This window comes from Phocoena phocoena, chromosome 14 (genome assembly GCF_963924675.1).
Source record: "Phocoena phocoena chromosome 14, mPhoPho1.1, whole genome shotgun sequence".
Taxonomy (NCBI): domain Eukaryota; kingdom Metazoa; phylum Chordata; class Mammalia; order Artiodactyla; family Phocoenidae; genus Phocoena; species Phocoena phocoena.
Window position 1 is genome coordinate 85,988,471 of NC_089232.1, and position 20,622 is coordinate 86,009,092.

The following is a 20,622-nucleotide window of genomic DNA, read 5'->3' on the forward strand; positions in this document are numbered from 1 at the left end:
GATCCCAGGAGCTGATGCGCAGTTAGCAAGGTTGCTTCACACATGACTTCATGCAAGCGTCAGCCCTAATTACCACTACTGTATAGTAACTGAGTCGGGGGTTATGCTGAACTCCACTCAGCTTGTATGGACTGGTGTCAGGATTTGAACGCTGACCTCATGGAGCCCATGCTCCTTCCATCACTCTGTACTCAGTGATGCTCAGGTGTGAAGGAGATGGACACTAACTGTTCTTCTGCTTCCTAAGGACAGGATAAAAGAAGAGAGTGAAATTGGGTCATGAGGGAGAATTAGATAGAACTCTCTACTAGAAGAGAAGGCTGTTTGCTGTAACAGGATGCTACAAATCATTAAGTTTTTCTTTGATGTTTTTTTTTAAAGTAAGAGGTGAATGCCAGCCTCTGACTCTTTTAAGACAAGAGAGTCCGAGAAACCTAAGCTCCTGCCCGGTGGGAGGAGCCGTAAGACAGGACGGCATTGCTTTGATACCATATGTTTTATAGAAGCAGGACTGCAGTCCTCGACTGCAATGGCACAATACATTGACGAGGTTGGATATAAAATTTTGGAAAGATTTTGAATAAACGGCAGGGAAAGAGTAATATTTTCCACTAAAGTGGAGGAAGAAATTTGAATAGTTATCCACAGGTATAAAAATCAATTATTTTCCTGAGAATAAAGATCAAAATGGTCAAAAGAAAACCTTGAATATCAAAGCAGAAAACAAGAAAACTGTACTATCTTTAGTTTTTCTGTGCCCACCTCCACCTCCACCTCAACTCTCTCTCTCTCTCACACATACACACACACACACGAGTGCATGTGAGCCTCAAACATACACAATAATTAAGAACTCTGAGATTCAAGCAAGTCATTATCACCAGTAAGCTAATTTTTTTCTTAATTAAAGGCTTGAAAGTCAGGAGGACCAAAAACAAATGCAACAAATGTGCCGGGAAAATTAAATGTTCGACAGTGCTTTTTATGTCAAAGGCTCAGAATCTGGCTAAATGAACTTGAGGTCTTTATGGGACAGAAGCAAATAAAGCCATGCATTTGCCACACAGTGAGCATCTTCATTTTGAAAGCTTCAAAGGGGGGATATTAGGTGCTTTAAAATCTTCTTTGTTCTCTTCTAAGAAAATAATTATGGCACAATTTATCCTAATTCAGATTTTAAGCCTTGATTAGAGATGTGCAATCTTACCTTCAAATAAAATATAATTTTCCACAGAGCATGCATTCATTCACTCATTCTTCTTTCTAAATTACAGCAAATTGCTCCAATTTTAGTTTCCTTGTAGTGTGCATTTAGGCCACTCTGAATCCTGCCTGCCCTCCACCTATGTGTGTAGTACAGTCACTAATAGAGAATGTCATTTTCATCAAGAGCAGTGAATTCTGCCATTTGGCAGGGCCATTCAACACAAGCACACATCTCCATAGAAGGAGGTGGGAAGGCAGGTGTCTTGTGGAAGCCTCCTGTTTGGCAGATCAAGAATTTGCCTGTAGCTTTCTGGAGATCCCCTTGCTGTAATCTGCTTTGTAACAGTTTTTTATCCAATAATGTTTAATCTCATTTTAGGTCCACAATTGTGTGAGTGCCTCTGAAGAACACGGGACTGTTTTTGGAGCCTGGAGAGGGTTCAGGTTGGAGGACACCTGATGAGACAGGTGAGATCCTACCCCGGCTTATCATGTGAAGGTGAGGGGAGAGAGGGCAAATTAAGAGAAACTTTATTCCTGACTCTGTGATGAGGACAGAATGACGTGGTTAGCTCCCCTATTTATCATAACAGAACCATGTACCAGGTACTATTCTTATCACATCCAGTCCAACTTCCTGATGAGGAAATGGCTTCGTAAACAGCTGGTAAGTGGCAGCCCTGGATTTGAACTCAGAACTCTGAACTCAGAACCCATGGATATAACCACCGGACTATCCTGAAGGAAGACTAAACCATTTGTGAAAGATCAAATAGTATGGTAATTAGTAGTGGGACTGAAACTAAACCCAGGCCTTTCTGCTTTATAATTGTTCATGTTTTCTGTTGCACTGGATTTCTGCAACAGACTCGAATTTATACTTGAAAATTGTTATTTCTTTGCTATTGTTATTGTCTACATAGATGGAAGGGTTCACTTATTTTAGGGGTGAAAAACTTAGTTTTACAAGCATAAATGTCCAATGAATCCTTTTCAACCTTGTCATGTTAATTAACCTATGTATTTATTTATAGAATGCATTACAGGTTTACATGGTTTAAAATTCCAAAACTACAAAATTGTCAGTAATTAAGATTTTCTGTCTCTGCTCCCTATCCCTTTGCAGTCACCCAGTGCCCCTTCCTGCAAACCATCTACTTCACGAAGTCCTGTGTGTCCCTTGAGCTATGATATGTATATATGGACAAACAAACACATATATTTTGCCCAGTTTTATACAAACAATAGAATAATAGACATATTATTTGGGACTATGCTTAGTTCACTTAGTAATAGACCTTGGAGTTCATTCAAATGAAAACAGAAATAGTTTCTTTGGTCCTTTTTGATGGCTTCATATTTTTCCATTTTGTAGATTTACCATAATCTATTTTACAAGTACATATTGCTGGTATTTAACTTATTTACAATATTTTGCTATTAGAAAAATGATGTAACAAATAACCTTTTACATGTGTCATTTTATATGCATGCAGAGGAATAAATTTCCAAAAGAGGAACTGCTCAGATAAATTATATTTTAATATTATAGAAATCATCAAATCACTCTCTATAAAGCTTATGCCAACTGCCTTCCCACTGAGCAACTGTGAGATTGCAGCATTTCCCCACACCCTAGGAAATGCACTGCCTTCAATTTATGTTCTTTGCCAATCTAGGAGATGAACTTGACATTTATGTCATTTTAATTGGATTTCTTTTATTATGATAATTGAAACATCCCTTTATATGTTTAAATCAATGTGTTTTTTCCTTTCTTTTGAGCTATCTGGTAATTTTTTTTTTGCCATATTTCTATTGATTTGTTGGCATTTTTCTTAGAAGTTCTGTACGTATTAGGGACATTAATCTTTTATTGTACTATTCTTTTCATTATTTTCCTGTATTTTAGAATTTTGCTTATATTTTTCCATTTAGAAAGTTTAAGTTTTATGCAACAATTAGTCTTTTATAACTTCTGGGTTTTGTTTCACATGTATAAGGTCTCATTGTACTAAGTATTATGAAAGAATTCTGCAATGGTTTCTTCTAAGTAGATGTATAGTTTGAATTTTTGTGTTTAAATCTTAGATCATTTTGTAGTTTATTCTGTTGTAAGTTGTGGAGTAGAAATCCAGTTAATTTAATTTTTTTCCTAGATTACTATCTTACTGATTTAAAACAGTTTATGTTCTTTCTTAAATAATATATTGTTAAAAAAATAGAATGTTTTAAAGTATTTATCTTTCCCCAATAATTTGATATGACATCTTTGTCATATATTAAATCCCTTTATGTGTTTGGATTTATTTCTGAAATTTCCACTCTTTTATATTGAGTTTTCCAACTCAAATGCCACTAAAATAATGTATAATTTAACATAATTTTATGACATGTTTTGATATCTGAGAGGACTATGTCTTTGTTTACTTGGCTACTGTAATAAAATACCATAGACTGGCGTTTTAAACAACAGATATTTCTTACAATTCTAGAGGTTGGAAGTCCAAGATAGAGATGGTGGCCAACTTGATTCTGATGAGGAAACTTCCTGGTTCAGAGACAGCAGCCTTCTTGCTGTATCTCTACATGATGGGAGCGAGCTCTGGTGTCTTCCTCATCTTGTAAAGGCACTAATCCCATCAAGAGGGCTACTTCTCAAGACCTCAGATAAACCTAATCAACTCCCAAATCTCCCACCGCACCCCCCAAGTTTCCCCTTTGACAACCATAAGTTTTTCAACATCTGTAAATCTGTTTTTGCTTTGTAAATAAGTTCATTTGTTTAAAATTAGATTCCACATATGAGTGATATCATATGGTATTTGTCTTTCTTGGTCTGACTTACTTCACTTAGTATGATAATCTCTAGGTCATCCATGTTGCTGCAAAAGGCATTGTTTCATTCTTTTGTATAGTAAGTAATGAGTAATATACCACATCTTTTTTATCTATTCCTCTGTTGATGGGCATTTTGGTTACTTCCATGTCCTGGCTATCGTAAATAGTGCTGCAGTGAACATTGAGGTGCGTGCATCTTTTCGGATTATGGTTTTCTCTGTTATATGCCCAAGAATGGGATTGCTGGATCATATGGTAGTTCTATTTTTATTTTTTTAAGGAATCTCCATACTGTTCTCCATAGTGGTTGCACCAATTTACATTCCCACCAACAGTTAGGAGGGTTCCCTTTTCTCTACACCGTCTCCAGCATTTATTGTTTGTAGAATTTTTAATGATGGACATTCTGACTGTTGTGAGGTGATACCTCATTGTAGTTTTGATTTGCATTTCTCTGATAATTAGTGATGTTGAACATCTTTTCATGTATTTTTATAATATCTTTCTGTTTCATCCCTTATTTTATGAGAGGGGAGGAATATTAACATCTTTCTTCTTGAATTGGAAATGTAATTAATTGATTTATTTTTCCTATAATTTTTGTGGATGTTTGCCTTAAGATTACATATTTTCAACTGGACATTGCTTTATCTGTGGCCCAGAGATATTGAAATACATGGTGTTTAATATTGTTATATTCCAGATATTTTACAAATTCAGATGGATTTTCTTTCCAGCTTAGAAGTATTTTCCCATATCAAGAGTTGAGCACATTGTTGAGTTTTGGCTCTGTAATCAATTACTGGCCTTATCACATGGTAATTAGAGTATTCAAGGCTAAAATATATTTCAACTCTTAGAAAAGTATGAGTGAGTCTGTGTGTGTGTGAGGTACTAGTGTCAATTTTTGTGAATGTTCTATGTTACTTGACATAAATATCTCTTCTCTTTTATACTATAGATTTTGATATATCTGTTAGATTTATGTTTTATTTAGACCTTCCATATTTTTTATCTTTTTTTGTTTGACAAAAAAGAAATCAGGCTTCCCTGGTGGCGCAGTGGTTGAGAGTTCACCTGCTGATGCAGTGGACACGGGTTTGTGCTCTGGTCGGGGAAGATCCCACATGTGGCAGAGCGGCTGGACCCGTGAGCCATGGCCGCTGAGCCTGCATGTCCGGAGCCTGTGCTCCGCAACAGGAGAGGTCACAGCAGTGAGAGGCCCCCGTACCACAAAAAAAAAAAAAAAAAAAAAAAAGAAAGAAAAAAGAAATGAATGAATGAAAGTCTCCATTTTCTATTGTGCTTCTATTTCCCTTTTTAATCATCTGTATTTTACAGAATGAATATTAATGCTAAATTTGTTAGTGCTATAACTTTAATAAAGAAAATATTTACTCATATCATTTATATATTATATGATTTTTGATTTTTATTTAAAGTCATGTGCTATTAACATAAAAATATTTATTTTTATTTGAATTTTTCCTTATATAATTTCTATATTTTCAAATATGCATAATTAATTGCTTTAGTAGTGTTTAACAAATACAGACTAAAGTTGAGTTTTGCTTAGTGATCCAATTTGAAGCTGTTTTTTTTTTTGCTTGTTTGATTTTAATGTTAGCTTAGCTTCTTAATACCTATATACTTATTGCTGCAGCTGATTACAAATGGTTTTAATTCTGTCACAATATTATTTCATACTGTCTTTAAAAATTCGATGATTTTTTTCTCAGCTTTAACATTGTCAAGGAATGTAAAATATTCTCTCTGTTATATAACCGTAATTTCTACAATTTGTTTTATTCTTAGTCCTATAGTTACATATTTAATAGTCAGAGCTAGTTTTTTTTTTTTTCCTAATTAACTCTTTATTAGTTGAAGTTTTTCTCTAGTGGTAGGAGCAATATCTCTGAGTTCTTATGTGTAAGGTATTTTGTCACCTTTTAATTGAATGAGAATATAACTGAGAAAAATTTCTTGGATAACATATTATTTCCTTAAATTATTATTTTTTTCTTATTTATTCACTACCTTTTAGTATTTAGAGTTGTAGCAGAGAAAACAGTTTGATGTTAGCTTTCTTTTATAAGTGATTTGCTATTTTTCCAGAATACTTGAAGGAACCTTAATTTTGGTTTCTAGTAACTTTACTAGCTTACATTTCAGCTTAGTTTGTTTCAAGGTTCTTGAAGATACAATGTGTCTTCTCAATAAAAAACACTTAGTCTTTTTTTTGTTTTTAATTTCAAAAAGTTGTTTCATTAACACCTTCCTGCTTCAGAGGCTATCACTGTGCATACTTTGTCTTCTAAAATTTCTGTTTTCTCTCAAATCATGTAACCCCTAGATACAGTAGCAACAAGCCACATATGGCTATTTATTTATTTATTTTGAATTTTATTTTATTTTTTTTATACAGCAGGTTCTTATTAGTTATCTATTTTATACATATTAGTGTATACACATCAATCCCAATCTCCCAATTCATCCCACCACCACCAGTCCCCCCACCCTGCTTTACCCCCTTGGTGTCCATACGTTTGTTCTCTACATCTGTGTGTCTATTTCTGCCTTGCAAACGGGTTCATCTGTAACATTTTTCTCAATTCCACATATATGTGTTAATATACGATATTTGTTTTTCTCTTTCTGACTTACTTCACTCTGTATGACAGTCTCTAGGTCCATCCATGCCTCTACAAATGACCCAATTTCATTCCTTTCTATGGCCGAGCAATATTCCATTGTATATATGTACCACATCTTCTTTATCCATTCATCTGTCTATGGGCATTTAGGTTGCTTCTCTGTCCTGGCTATTGTAAATAGTGCTGCAATGAACACTGGGGTGCATGTGTCTTTTTGAATTATGGTTTTCTCTGGGTATATACCCAGTGGTGGGATTGCTGGGTCACATGGTAATTCTATTTTTAGTTTTTTTAAGGAACCTAAGGAACTTCCATATTGTTCTCCATAGTGGCTCTATCAGTTTACATTCCGACCAACAGTGCAAGAGGGTTCCCTACATATGGCTATTTAAATTTAATTGTATATTAACTAAAATTAAAAATTCAGTTCTTCTATTTAACTATCCATTTTTCAAGTGATCAATAATTTTATGTGTCTGGAGGTTGCTGTATTGGACAATGTAGCCAAGGATATTCCCATCATAATAGAATGTTCTGTTGGATAGTATTGATATTCCTTTAAAAGTTTTTCTACTTTTACATTTTATTTTTTGTACTTTATCATGTCTGTGCTGTATTCTTATTATTATATTATCACAGAGTAAATTCTATATTTGAAGACTTGAAATTTAAACAAGGAATATATATATATAATATATATATATATATATATATATTGGTAAATTAGGATGAAAAGTTCAAAGCAGTTGTAGAAAAAATAACTGTTAAGAGTGTATTGGAGGGAAAAGTATGTCAGCTGTCACATCTTGCTTTTCCTTTAGGATTTTTGTCTTTTCTGAAACAACATGCCCAAGATTGTCTCAAAGAAAAACATTAAGTGATTTATGTTTGTCTCGGCAGCCCTCAGCTCTTCTTGTGTGTGTTTTTTCTTTATATTACACATGGTTCTTTTGCTTTCCTATACCTTTCATTTCTCTCTTATTTCGCCTTTGTATCAAGTTAAGAGCTTACATCAGTCATCTACATGTTAGTGCAAGCGAGCATGAAACACTTTTATTCTAAATCTCTTCTACACATGGTGTGACATTTATTTTTATGTGTCAACTTGACTGGATCGTGGCGTGCCCTGATACCTGTTTAAGTATTATTTCTGAGTGTGTCTGTGAGGATGTTTCCAGAAGAGATGAGCATCTGAATATGTGAACTGGGTAAAGTTGTCACACTCCCCGGTGCGGGTAGATGTCATCCAATCCCTTGAGGCTCTGAAAAGAATAAAAAGGGCTGAGGAAGTTTGAGTTCTTTCTCTGCCTGATTGCTCAGCTGAGAGATACGTTCTCCTGCCTTGGAGTCCTGTGTCTCAGACCTTCAGACATGAGCTTAAATCTACACCATCAGCCCTCCTGCTCTCAGGTCCCTGAACTACAGCATCAGCTTCCTTGGGTATCCAGTTGCAGGGGGCAGATCATGGGCCTTCTTAGCCCCCATAACTGCATGAGTCAATACCTTATTGTATCGACATCCTCTATATCTATATCTATATCCATATCTCTATATATACCCTAATGGTTCTGTTTCTCTGGACAACCCTGACTAATACACATGGGGAAATGTAATGACTTTAATCGTTAAGTAAATGAGAAAGTGGGAAATAGGGGGATTATTATTCCTAAGGCCAATACACCTGTTCAGTATTTATGCAACCTCAAACACATTAAAACTTCAAAAATAAAACAGAACACATAAGGGGGATTTGTAGTAATACCATATAATTTGGGTTTTTGCTGAAAAATTGAGAATGAAGAGAATCCATCAAAGTCAAGCTTTATTTGCTTAAACTTGCTGCCTACCATGTGAGCCAAGCATTCTGTAGAGGTGAAACAATGAATGAAGTTGTTTCTGTGCTTGAAGAACTCATTGTCCTTTAGCAGAAGCTAACACCTAGCACGGAATTTATTCCTTATGGTTCTTCTTACCATTTTTGATCAGGCTGCAGCTAAAGAGCGTGTAACCATCCATTTGTAGCCATGAAGCATGATCTTTGGAAGTTTAGAAACTATATGCAGCCATCTTTTTATTTGCCTTTCACTTTTGGCACAGATGTTCTGAAATCCTTCCTACCTTGTTACAACAGATCTCAAATATTCATGAAATTGTGACATGTTGTCCCTAGTATGTGATATAGTCTATACAGCAAAACAAATTATTCAAATAAACCTCTCATTTCTTGGAAAATTTGGGGCTGAATTTCAAGGAGTTACCAAGATTTCCTGGAGAGAGCATGCTGATTTGTGTTTCTGGGAAATAATCAGAGTATTTAAATCAACCTCAAGGAGAAATCATAATCTCAGTGCAGAGTTTTATAACCCAAACTCTTCTCCAGCATAGCAAGGAAATGGATAAGGGTCAGCATACGGAGGTGAGTTAGGTGTTTCTCCTTGAGTGACTAAATGTCATATTTGTTGTATAATGATAATGGCTCACATTTATAGAAAACCAAATACAGATGGTTGTAGCTCATCCTATATATATATATTTCTAACTATCCTGTAATATAATTTCCTAACTTTATTTAATAGATGAAGAAACTAAGGCTCAGGGAAGTTAAATGACTCATCTGAGGTCACAAAATTTGTAACTAAACTGCATCTATTTGTTTCCAACCCATATCCTTGTATTCATACTCTGGAGCCCTCAGATGTTACAGTGGATGCTGTCAGGACCTCAGCTATTCTTTTCCATATTGTCTCTTCAAAAAGAGTAGACACTAAGATAGCAAAGATGTCTCCATTGTCCCTTCCATTGCCTTCTCCGTGGTCAGACATTTAGTGGGAGGGGAGTTGACATTAAGCCAGAAGGCCCAGCCTTCAGAGCCTGAACTTGTAAATGTGATGTAACTTTACAGAGAATCGGTCCCCCTGTCTGTGAAGTGAGGTCATGGCGCATCTTGAGCTCACAACATTCCTTAGAGCTCTGATTGGTCTCTAAGTCATTAGTACTCTTCCTTCATCCCACAGGCCATGCTCTGGGAAAAGGGATCATCTCTACAAAGGGCCCATCACTAGAGTGTCCCCAGGCATCAAAGGTGCTTTCTCATGACCCAGAGAGTGGACACCAACAGGCCAGTGAGAGATGTTTGGGTACAAGTATTTATTCTGATGCTCCCCAGCTCATGCTGTAAGATCCCCAGGTAGACTCCTGGTCTCCATTCTGTGATGTCAACATTACAACTATTTGTTTGTGTTTTGCCCCTTGGTAGGGTTATTTGGGTGCTGTCTTTCTTAGTAAATTAAAAATATAACTTTGTTTCCCTAGAATATATGGTACACAGAGAAATTCAATAACCTGTAGCCCGATTAAATAGATTCACCCTTGCCAGCATTCCCAGTACTGTTAGAATTTGGGATTTCAGATTTTATGAGCATATTACTGACCCTCAAAGAGTTTATAGAATAGTGGCAGGGGCAAATATTTATCTAATTTATCATAATGCAATGTAGTAAAAAAAAAAATATCAGCAATATATACAATAAGCATAAAGGAAGTCTTCCATGGTGCATCACTATATGATGAGTTGTCTCTGGGCTCCAGTTTTCACATCCACATTCAGCGCATCTTTTTTTTTTTTTTTTTAACCAGTTTCTCTGTGTCCCATTTTTTGTTATCTGTAAATGCCTATCACTGAGGGCATCAAGCCTTTTTTCACTGGTCTCTTCTTATGCAGAATGACTGTGACAGTTAATTTTATGTGTCAGCTTGACTGAGCAAGGTGGTGCCCAGATATTTGGTTAAATATTATTTTGGGTGTGTCTGTGAAGTTGTTTCTCAATGAGATTAACATTTGAATTTGTAGACTAAACAAAACATTGCCCTCTCCATTGTGTGGTGAGCCTCTTCCAATTTGCTGGAGGCTACTGAATAGAACAAAAGATGAGGTCAGGGAGAATTTCCTCCCTCTGCCTGTTTTCCAGCTGGGGCATAGGTTCTCCTGCACTTGGACTGGAATTTTCACCATTGCCTGTCTTGGGTCCCCAGTTTGCAGACAGCAAATCTGTTGGATTTGGACTTCTCAGCCTCCATAGGCATGTGAGACAATTCTATATTATACATATATATCTCTGACTGGTTCTTTCTCTATGGAGAACCCAGGGTAATGCAATGATATTTAGTTTGGGCTCCAGGGCCTCCCCAACTCACAAGTTTAAGCCAGTTCTTGGCAGCCCCACCCACTCACTTGAGAAAGAAGGGAAATCCAAAAATAGAGCTTAAAAACACTGACTTAGACCCTTCTCCTGATACCTCCAGTTACTAGCTCCATGACACTGAGCAAGATAATTATCTGTGCTTCAATTTCTTCCCCTGTAAAATAGAGATACTGACAATGCTTACCTCTTAGAATGTATTACATGCATTATATGTGTAAAGTGCTCAGAAAGATGGCTGGCACATGGTGACTACTAGGTATTATCAGATATTATTAGGAAAAGAAGTCCAGAAAAAAAGTCTGGACCTTGAGGAAAGCCAACACTCAAAGGAGAGATTTGACAGAGGACCCAAAAAGAGGAGGCCAAAAAGAGAAGAAATAGTTAAAACTACAAAGCAAAAAAGAGTAAAGAACAGAGTCATATTAACTAAGGGAATGAAGAAATTCAAGAAGAAAGAATGTTGTAATGGTAACAAATACTGCAAAGAGATACTCTAAGGTGAAGACTGGAAATAGCCCAGTGGATGGAGGAATACAGAAGACTTCGATGCTGTGGCAAGAAGATTCCAGAGGTATGCTGGGGCATTCATTTGTGGAGGGCCTGGAGAGGGAGGTTAGTTGGAAGTTAAAGGGCATCGCATAGTCAGGATAGGGCTTCCGATGATGATAGGCTAAGGAGGTGAGGCATGTGGTGTAGCAGAGTATGGAGAGAGGGTGGTACTGCTCATGAACAGCAATTATGATGACCAATATCATACATGAACATATATTTGGACTAAAAATATGCAGGTGTGTGTTCTAAATCCATGTGTTCCTAAGAGTAACAACCAGTGTCTATCAGTTAATTTATTCATATCATTATTAAAAAAAATATATTTTTGAGTGCTCCCTCTATGCCAGGCACTCTTCTTGGCACTAGAGATGTATCGGTAAGCAAAGCAAAACCAAATCAAGCAAATATCCCTGTCTATACAAGGGATTGGCGATACCAAACTGAACAAAGTTCCCAAACCAGTAGAGTGATCAGGCATGTCTGAGGAAGTTTAAAATTTAGGATGGCAAGTGCTTTAATATTTGCAAGTACCAGGTGCGTCATCAGACTTTTTCTTATCTGAAAATAAAAGGTACATTTACTTGCCCTCTTAACTTCCAAGGTTGTTGTTGACAATCATATGGAAAGGGATTTCTTTGTAAATGAAAAAAGACTAAGTAAAGGTATTAGGTTTTTGTTTTATGAGACAACAAGACTGAGAAATACAGCAGATCATATCCCAGCACCCATTGCTTATTGCACAGTGTGGTCTGGTGGAAAAAGGAACAGTTCAGACATTGGAACCACATTTGCAGTCCAAGCTCTGCCCATTTTCTGTGCGAACTTGGTTTAATGGATATTTGCTGTGCTTGGTGTCCAGCATTGGGTCCTCTTCCTTATGTTCGGGGGATTCCTTTTGGCATGGGTCTCATAAGGATTCAGAGTCACCTCTTATTAAAGAAGAAGTATTTCACAGGTCTCTCCCTGTCTAGCCTGCTCTGAGCCCTTGACACAAGTTGTCACTGGACTCCAATGGTCACAAACGTCCGCATCAGCCATAACTGCAGGTGGGTTCCAAGCAAGATAAGCAACAGTGATGTTCAGGTGGTGATTGTCTTAAGACCCCTGTCCTGATACATGTGCCCAGAGGTGCAAACTGCGGGGCAGTGGTGGGCACGCCTCCCTCGGCACATCGGGTCAGTGATGCGGTGTTGGGTGTGCTTCTCAACTGCACAGCCCTCAGGCTGCTGCTTTCAGCCACCTGGCCATCCTGTGACCTACTGAGATTCTTCTAATAAACGTGTATTCTGCTTAAACAAGCCTCAGTCAACTTCTGTTGATGGGAAATTAAAAACCCTCCTGAATGATACCCAGAACGATACCCTTGGATTCATCCTCATCCTTTGAGCCGCATCTTGTGAAGTGGGGACCATACTGGTAACATTTTTTGGGAGGGACCAGAAATCGTTATATGGAAGGGCTTCAATATCCCTAAGTTTCTTTGTTAATGGAAGAGAGGAGTTTTGGTTTAGTTTATTTTTTTGTTTGTTGGTTGGAATTTTGTCGGGGTTTTTTTTCCGTTTGTTTTTTTTCAGAATTCTTGCTTTTCCTTTGTCCTGTCACGATGTGCAGTCAGGCTCTGAATCACGGCTGATATAGTGCATTTGACTTCATCAGGATCATGTAAAAAGAGGCCTTTTCTCAGCAGCTGCATCGAGTCCTTGAAGTTTCCCAAGAGAAATTCTCCATTTGGCTACTCATCCAAATCTTGTCTCCTTACCCTAAGCTGGGAAAGAAATTAGAAACCTTTGTTGTGAGATTCCCTGGGGCACATGGAGGACAGAGGCACTAAGTTGTGTGTAGGAAAGATAAGAGAGAAAGAGGACAGGAGTCCAGGTACCATTTCCTAAGCACTTAGTATATTCCAGGCACTGTGGCAGGGTTTTCTTGTACATGATTTTATGTATCGTTCCCTTAGATGACAAGATCCATCTGAGAAGGGCCTTGACTATTTTGCCCACTGTCTCAATCCTTTCCACTACCCTGGAGCTTATCGGAAAATCAAGTATTTGATTCAAGTATTTGAATGAGTGAATCATTGAAAACATAAATAGGCAGTATCTTGTGCTAAGGATTCCAACCCCCAAGCTGCAGAGAATTGAAAGACAATGTAATTCTTTGATGATCACAAGCTAGAAGGTGCAGGGCAAGATCAGAAAGGAGGCTGGCCTGGCTGGAAGATTCTGTACTTTTACGCTACCCCATAACATCCATCCAAAGGGCTCTGAGTGGAAGAGCTCAATGTGAAAGGCAAGGACAGAATGAAGAAGTATCGCCTTCTTTAGTCTCAAAATAAATGCGCAGCTTGAAGGAAATGCTTGCAGACACAGCTCCCCACCAGCCCCCATGTGCCGCATGGAGGCGAGAGAAAGGAGGGGAGCACCAGGGCTCCGCTTCTTCCCTGATATGCTTCTTGCCCATCCTGGCCCAGCGCCAACTCATTTGACTTTTATTTCTCTCCTATGCCTTGTTGAGAGGCCATTTCATGCATTTATGCTTCTCTGCCTGGAAAATTTCTCCCAGGGTTTGTGGTGTAGGCTTATTTTTCTCCCTTCCCAACAATCCCTGCTTTATTCTTTTATCCCATCTGCACAGAGGCAAGATTATTGAATAGATATCCAGGGCACTCAACAGTTTGTGTGATTCAATTGGGTCCCCTCTTGAACTGCTTTAATAGTGTTTTCTTTTGCTGCAACCTAGTGTACATACTCTGGTCAGATGTACCTCTGGCCTTGGTCTCGGAAGAGTCCTATGGTTACCATCATTTAGCAGAACTAGCCCCAAACCCCCAAAGCCTTCAGAGTCAGTGTATCTCAGACCTAGTGACTGTGTGAACTACTTCAAGGACACGTCAGTGGAGGGAGCAGAATCTGCAGAGGTACAACATTGTGAAACATGCACTGTCATTCAGAAAATGTGAGGAATTCAATCTGGCTGATGTATACAGCAGGTGAAAGAGGAAGGGTGAATATTAGTTATGGGGTTGAGAGCTAAGGAAACCCATGATTCTGGGGAGTTAGCTTGAAGTCATATTTTGACTTAAATACAAAGTCAAAGATGCTTTTAGGTAATTTTTTTTTTTTTCCAAAAAGCATAAGGGAGGATGAAGGCATACTGTAAGGTAAGAGATCTAAACAGAACGCAGTGGCAAAAATCTCCTCAAACCAATCAGACGCAAGAAAAATCATGGCCTAGTTATGAAATTAGGGTCAGGCTTAGGTTTAGGGTTAGGGTTAGGGTTAGGGTTAGGGTTAGGGTTAGGGTTAGGGTTAGGGTTAGGGTTAGGGTTACGGTTAGGGTTAGGGTTAGGGTTAGGGTTAGGGTTAGGGTTAGGGTTAGGGTTAGGTTAGGGTTAGGGTTAGGGTTAGGGTTAGGGTTAGGGTTAGGGTTACGGTTACGGTTAGGTTTAGGGTTAGGGTTAGGGTTACGGTTAGGTTTAGGGTTAGGGTTAGGGTTAGGGTTAGGGTTAGGGTTAGGGTTAGGGTTAGGGAATCGTCTTTATTGTTGTTGTTATTATGATCATTAGTTCCTTCCACCCTTTGCTTCCAATCACAGCTCATTAACTAGATCTAAACTTGTGGACTAAGTACATTATGGGTAGGGGGGTGGGTGAGGGAGCACCCGGATACTTGGTAAATGAAAAAAAAAAAAACCCTACAGTAGGCAGTTTTACCTGTATTCTAACAGATAGAAAACAGATTCAGAAAGGTGCATAATGCAGTTTTTCATGAAAGATATTTAGATAATTCTGAAAAACAGTAATCATATGGTTTGATATGCGATTATTTCACAAGATGTTTGCATTGCTAAGTTCGTGCCTATTGAGAGATGTTTTTATGCACAGAGAGGTCAGTAGGTTAGTATATAGTCTACTTCTGCTAAAGAAAGGAGTTGGTCCAAATCAACACTAACATTTCATCTAGCCATTCATTCCTAATATCTTACAATCCCAAGAAAATCTATATGAATATCACACTCATTTGTCTAATTTATAGACACCTTTAGCCATAATGATTTGGGACTAATAAGTAATTGGTAAAATTATAGAAATCACATGCTCTACTTATGCATTTTCCATATTGTCATTAATAAATATAGGTTCAAAATGCGTGGAATTAAGAATTAATGGTGTTTTCAATACCCAGAAAGTTAGTTCATGTAAGAATGGCATACAGATAACAATATTATTTTCTTAAGGCATCATGGTGTACTGGAATTAGTGGGGGATTTTGAGTTTTAGAGTTCTGCATTTAAATCCTAGCTTTTCCACTATGATATTGGGAAATTTAATTGATCTCTTTGAAATTCAGTTCATCATTCACTTACAAATTGAAGTAATCATATCTACCTTATTCTTTACAGTGGGGATTACATACTATGACCTCATAAGAGCTGATCAGGACGTAACTGGTCCATCGTGATAGGCACTTCCCACAGGCTCCCATGGGTAATGCTCACAATAGCCCTGTGCATATAATCTGCCATTCCCACTTGAGGAAACAGAGACTCCAGGAGTTTGAGGTATTGCTGAAGGTCACATCTGGAAGAGTTGAGGTCTGAACCCATGTCCATATGTTCTCAAGTCTGTGTTCTTCCTGCTGTACAATATGACTCCCAGTATGGGTCAGCTGTAGGAGGCATTTGTCTCTTTCACCATACTTCAGGGTTCACATTTGGGAAGCTAATCAGCCTAGTAATAGTGAATCATTTCAATATATTTTTGAAAATTGATAACACTCTAAGAATAATATAAAGACGCATTGTTTTTTTTTTCCATTTTGGAGTACTACTCAACACTTGAAACAAATATTAGCTGTCTAGAGTTAGACACTCAGAGCCCTAAGATCATGTGTTTCACTTTATGAAAGCTTTTGCATCTTCACCATAATTAATCAACGCTGAGAGGCCTTCCAATGTTCTACCAGAGTTGCAAAAGCTCCATGAGGCAAGCTGGAAAATAAAAGTAGGTGTGGCCTTTGTGACCAGTCTCACACCATTATTCTGCACCCTTTTGGGAAATGTTGTCAGTTGGCTGAAGGAAAGCAATGCCCCCTTTCCTGAGAATCTCCCGGACATATGGCACAATGTGGCAGCATGGGTAGACAGAGCAGTTAGCAGTTGCTGCGGTACCGCTGGCTTATTTCCACTTTACGGCTTCATATGAAGCTAAAATATCATGCTGGGGACATATGCTTGCCGGCTCTGCACTTGCTGCCTGCAGCTCCAAACTCCTGTATTCTAATGGTAATTCCACAATCTGTTCTTTGACGGCTCAGGGCCAGATGATATGCCCGCTCCTGACAGGGGCATCCTTTCATGAAACACTGGCTTCCAGGCACCTGAGTATGGGAGCAATCAGAGTCGATGCTCCACAAAATTGAGTTAGGCGGAGCCTTCAGAGAGTGAAACAGCAGACTGTTACTCAAAACCAAGTCCGTCGTCTGTGTTTGAAAGCCTTTCCAGGAGGGATGAAGCTTTCTAAATTCAACACTGAAGGTTTTTGGAGTGATTTTCTCTTCCCTGTTGATAGACCTGGAGGAAGTCTCCCCGGGAAGCCTGAGTCTGTGGAAGGTTCATGTTGTGCTTGCTCTGCTTGTCAGGTGGCCCTCAGCCCAACACTTGGTGAAGAAAGAGGACAGGGCAGCCCTGCAATGAGAAGCTTGAATGCCCCACACCCTTTGGGCATACTCTTTGTTCCCAGTTCTTGAATATTCTGTTCCCTGTTACTAGCCATTCAGCTGTATCACTGAAAAAATACTTTTGTCTCTTTTGTCTCTCTCTCTCTCTGCTTCTGTCTCTCTGTCTCCCTCTCTCTCTCTCTCTCTCTACATATATATATCTCATGTACATATTTTAAATATATATGTATATTTAAGTGTGCACACCTATACACAAATGTATATTTTCTCCAATAATGTTTAGCATCAAAATACACACACATATCTTAATTTTTATTTTTAAAAATATGCAAAGTGGATATGATCATCACCATTTTGCAAAGAAGGAAACTGAGCTCAGAGAAGACAATATGGCCAATAAATCAAGTCAGTAGAGTCTGAACAGCCTCCGACTATAAATTCCTTGAAATCTCAGATGGAAGGAACATTCTTAAAAAGGCACTCTTAGCTTGTAAGAAAGACAATTTTCCATGTGTCAGACATGCATGAGGTGCAGAAAACCAAAACCCTAAGGGAACAGAATGATCGGCAGGCAAGGTAGGGCTACGGAGTGAGTAGCCTAAGGGTGTGGCTGTGAGTCAGTTGGTTGAAATCCTTGGCCTCTGTGATGTAGAGACGTGCAAAACTCCAGAACTTCTGAGTGGCTTTATTCCCAGGGAAGAGATGGACTAGAAAAAACAATCCACTCATGAGTACGGTGCGATGGCAAGAAAGTTTGTCATATCCCAGGCACTGGGGAAAAATGAAACAAAAAGCAAAATCAATTTCCTGAGAAATCAAAATTCCAGCTTTCAAAGCACTGAGCTTTGGGTTAGAGTTCATAGCGTGCAGGTAGTCAGGGAATCATGAAGCTGATAAATTAACTTAAAAGTTGGTCCCAAGCTGCTTTTACCCTGGGGTGACCAGCGGAAGCAAGTGTAAACTGTTCTGAAGAGTCTCTGGCCCACTACCCAGGCTACAAAAGACTTTGAGAGGAAGAAACACGCTTGAATGGGATGGACATGAGCTCTGTGCCTGCACCTGCACCAGCAGGCCTCCATGAGCTGGAATTTGTCCCAATAAGTCCTGACTCAGGGTAACACTTCTTGGTTCAAGGAGTACAACAGAAACACAATGTATTTGCTCCCTAGCCTGAACTGCCTCTTCAAGAATTTCTAGCTTAGATATCACTGGAAGAAGGTGCTGCTTTTCCCTTTCACTCCAAAATAGCTCAGCAAGCTGTCCTTGCACTAGAGTTGGGCCATTCTAGGACCAGTTTTCCTGCTCTGCTCCATTCAGGACCAAACTGATTTTGGGATCACGAGCTGGAAGAGCCCCTGGCAGGAAGCTCATCTGGTGGTCTCCCAACTTAACCTCTTCACCCCTCCTCCCAAACCTTCCTTAGTGTTTCCTTTGCTTCCATGAGGCAAGCACCAAAGTAGAGAACTTGCTGTGCTTTAAATTAAAATGAGATTAGCCGATTAAGTGAGGCCCGAGATTTGCAGGCTATAGCCATCTGAACTGGAGGGCTTACCCTGCCTTCAGGGTCCTGACTCCTTTTGATAATTCCCTCTCACAGAGGCCACTAGAGACAAGGACTCTGCCATCATGTGACTCCATATGAGCTACATTTCCCTTCTGGAAGGACACGCACACCTGGTGATTCTTCCCCTTGTCTGGCCTTGATGCTGGAATGGATTGAAGCATGAACCACAAGAAAAGTCCACATTTGCAGAGGAGCCCTGAGTACAGTGATCCTTCAGTCTTGGCTTTAAGTGTCTGTGGTAGAAAAGCACAAATTCATGCTTCTCCAAGGAGAGTGTCTGGGAAAGAGAAGAATGTTACTGTGAATTAGCTTCTATTTGCTGAGATTAGCAGAATATTGTAATACAGGAGACTTTGGACAAGAATCCGCTATTTAGAGAAGAAACAGAAACAACTAGACAGTCAAAATATGGAGCTTTGAAGGATTAGGAAAGACAAGAATTTCTGGACTCTACAAAGGAAGGGCAACAATTCAAAATGGTCTTGCATAACAAAAGTAAAAAAAAAAAAATTCCAAAACTTAAAAATCTTGGTTCAGCTGAGAGACTCAATAAATAAGAAGAGGTTAGGTTAAGAAAATTGTCTTCCTATCCAAGATGATTTTTCCAAGAGTCTCAAGGCAGCTGTCATCAGTGTGGAAGAAAGGGACTCAGGGAAAAAGAGGAAAAGCTAAAGCAGGTTCGGGAATCCTATCATGAACTGTGAGTCTGAATACTGACACATGGGACTAGCTAGAGCCAGGTAGACCAGAAGTCCACCTATTTCTGAGAAAACTGTGTTTCCAAACAAACCATTATCCTAGCTTAAAGATCATTTATTGACCGTAAGATCACTCTTTCACCCTCCCAAATGCCACCAGCATGAAGATGCCTGTGAAGGCTGTGAAGACATAAGGCCATATGCCTCTCTGCTCACCTTGGATATGGCCGTGGAAGATAACTTCCTAGAAGGTGCATACATGAGCACAGAGAAAAATGGACTAGGAACTCACTGCAAGAAAGTAGATTGAGGACCTACTGAGAACTTTCCCCTACTGCTGGAATGAGGGCTTCTTCACAATGCCTCCCCGGGAGGGTGATGCATTTCTAGAGACCATGGCTGCTATGTTTCCCATGTTTCCACTTTGTAAATGGAGAGGGGTCACTGTGGTGGTCCTGCAGTAGCTCCACCATCGATAGTGGTTATGGGTCGGCGAATGATGAGGGAGGTCGGTAAATTTTCCTTTTGTTTACAGGTCACCAGATCATGCTGTGATGTAGAAATGCACAGATGCACTCCCAAATTTACCACCCTCGTATTAGTTTGCTAGGACTGCCATAACAAAATACATAGACTGGGTGGATTTTTATTTTTCTCATAGTTTTGGAGACTGGAAATCCAAGATCAAGGAACTGACAGGTTTGTTTTCTCGTGAAGCCTCTCTCCTTTGTTTCAACTCTCAGAACCCCAGTCCAAAGGGAAAAAAAAAATAATTTACAAGGTTAAGAAGTTAGACAGGTATGAGAATTCTCAAAGGCAATATAGAAAGGTAATAATGGAGCATAATTTTGAGAAACTTAAAACATAAAATACCAACCAAGCTGTACTTGAAGTATCAAGGTTATAGGTAAAGAGTTCTAAAAAAACAACAACTCAAGGAAATTGTAAACACATGAGCTTTCTTAAGAATCTACTGAAGGAAGAGCTTTATTAAACCAAGCAACAAGTTCGAAAAATCAGTAAAATTGTTCATGATGGTAACATACACAGATAATTTTAGAGCTAATAGTAACCTTATGAAGCCATAGCTAGAAGAATAGCATGTAAAAGTTGTATATCTCAACAAAGTAGAAATGATGCAACTAAAAAGATAGGAGGAAATGTAATGTAGCAAATGTAGAATAGCACTGATGGTGAATACTTGACAAGTCAAAGGACAGCATTTAA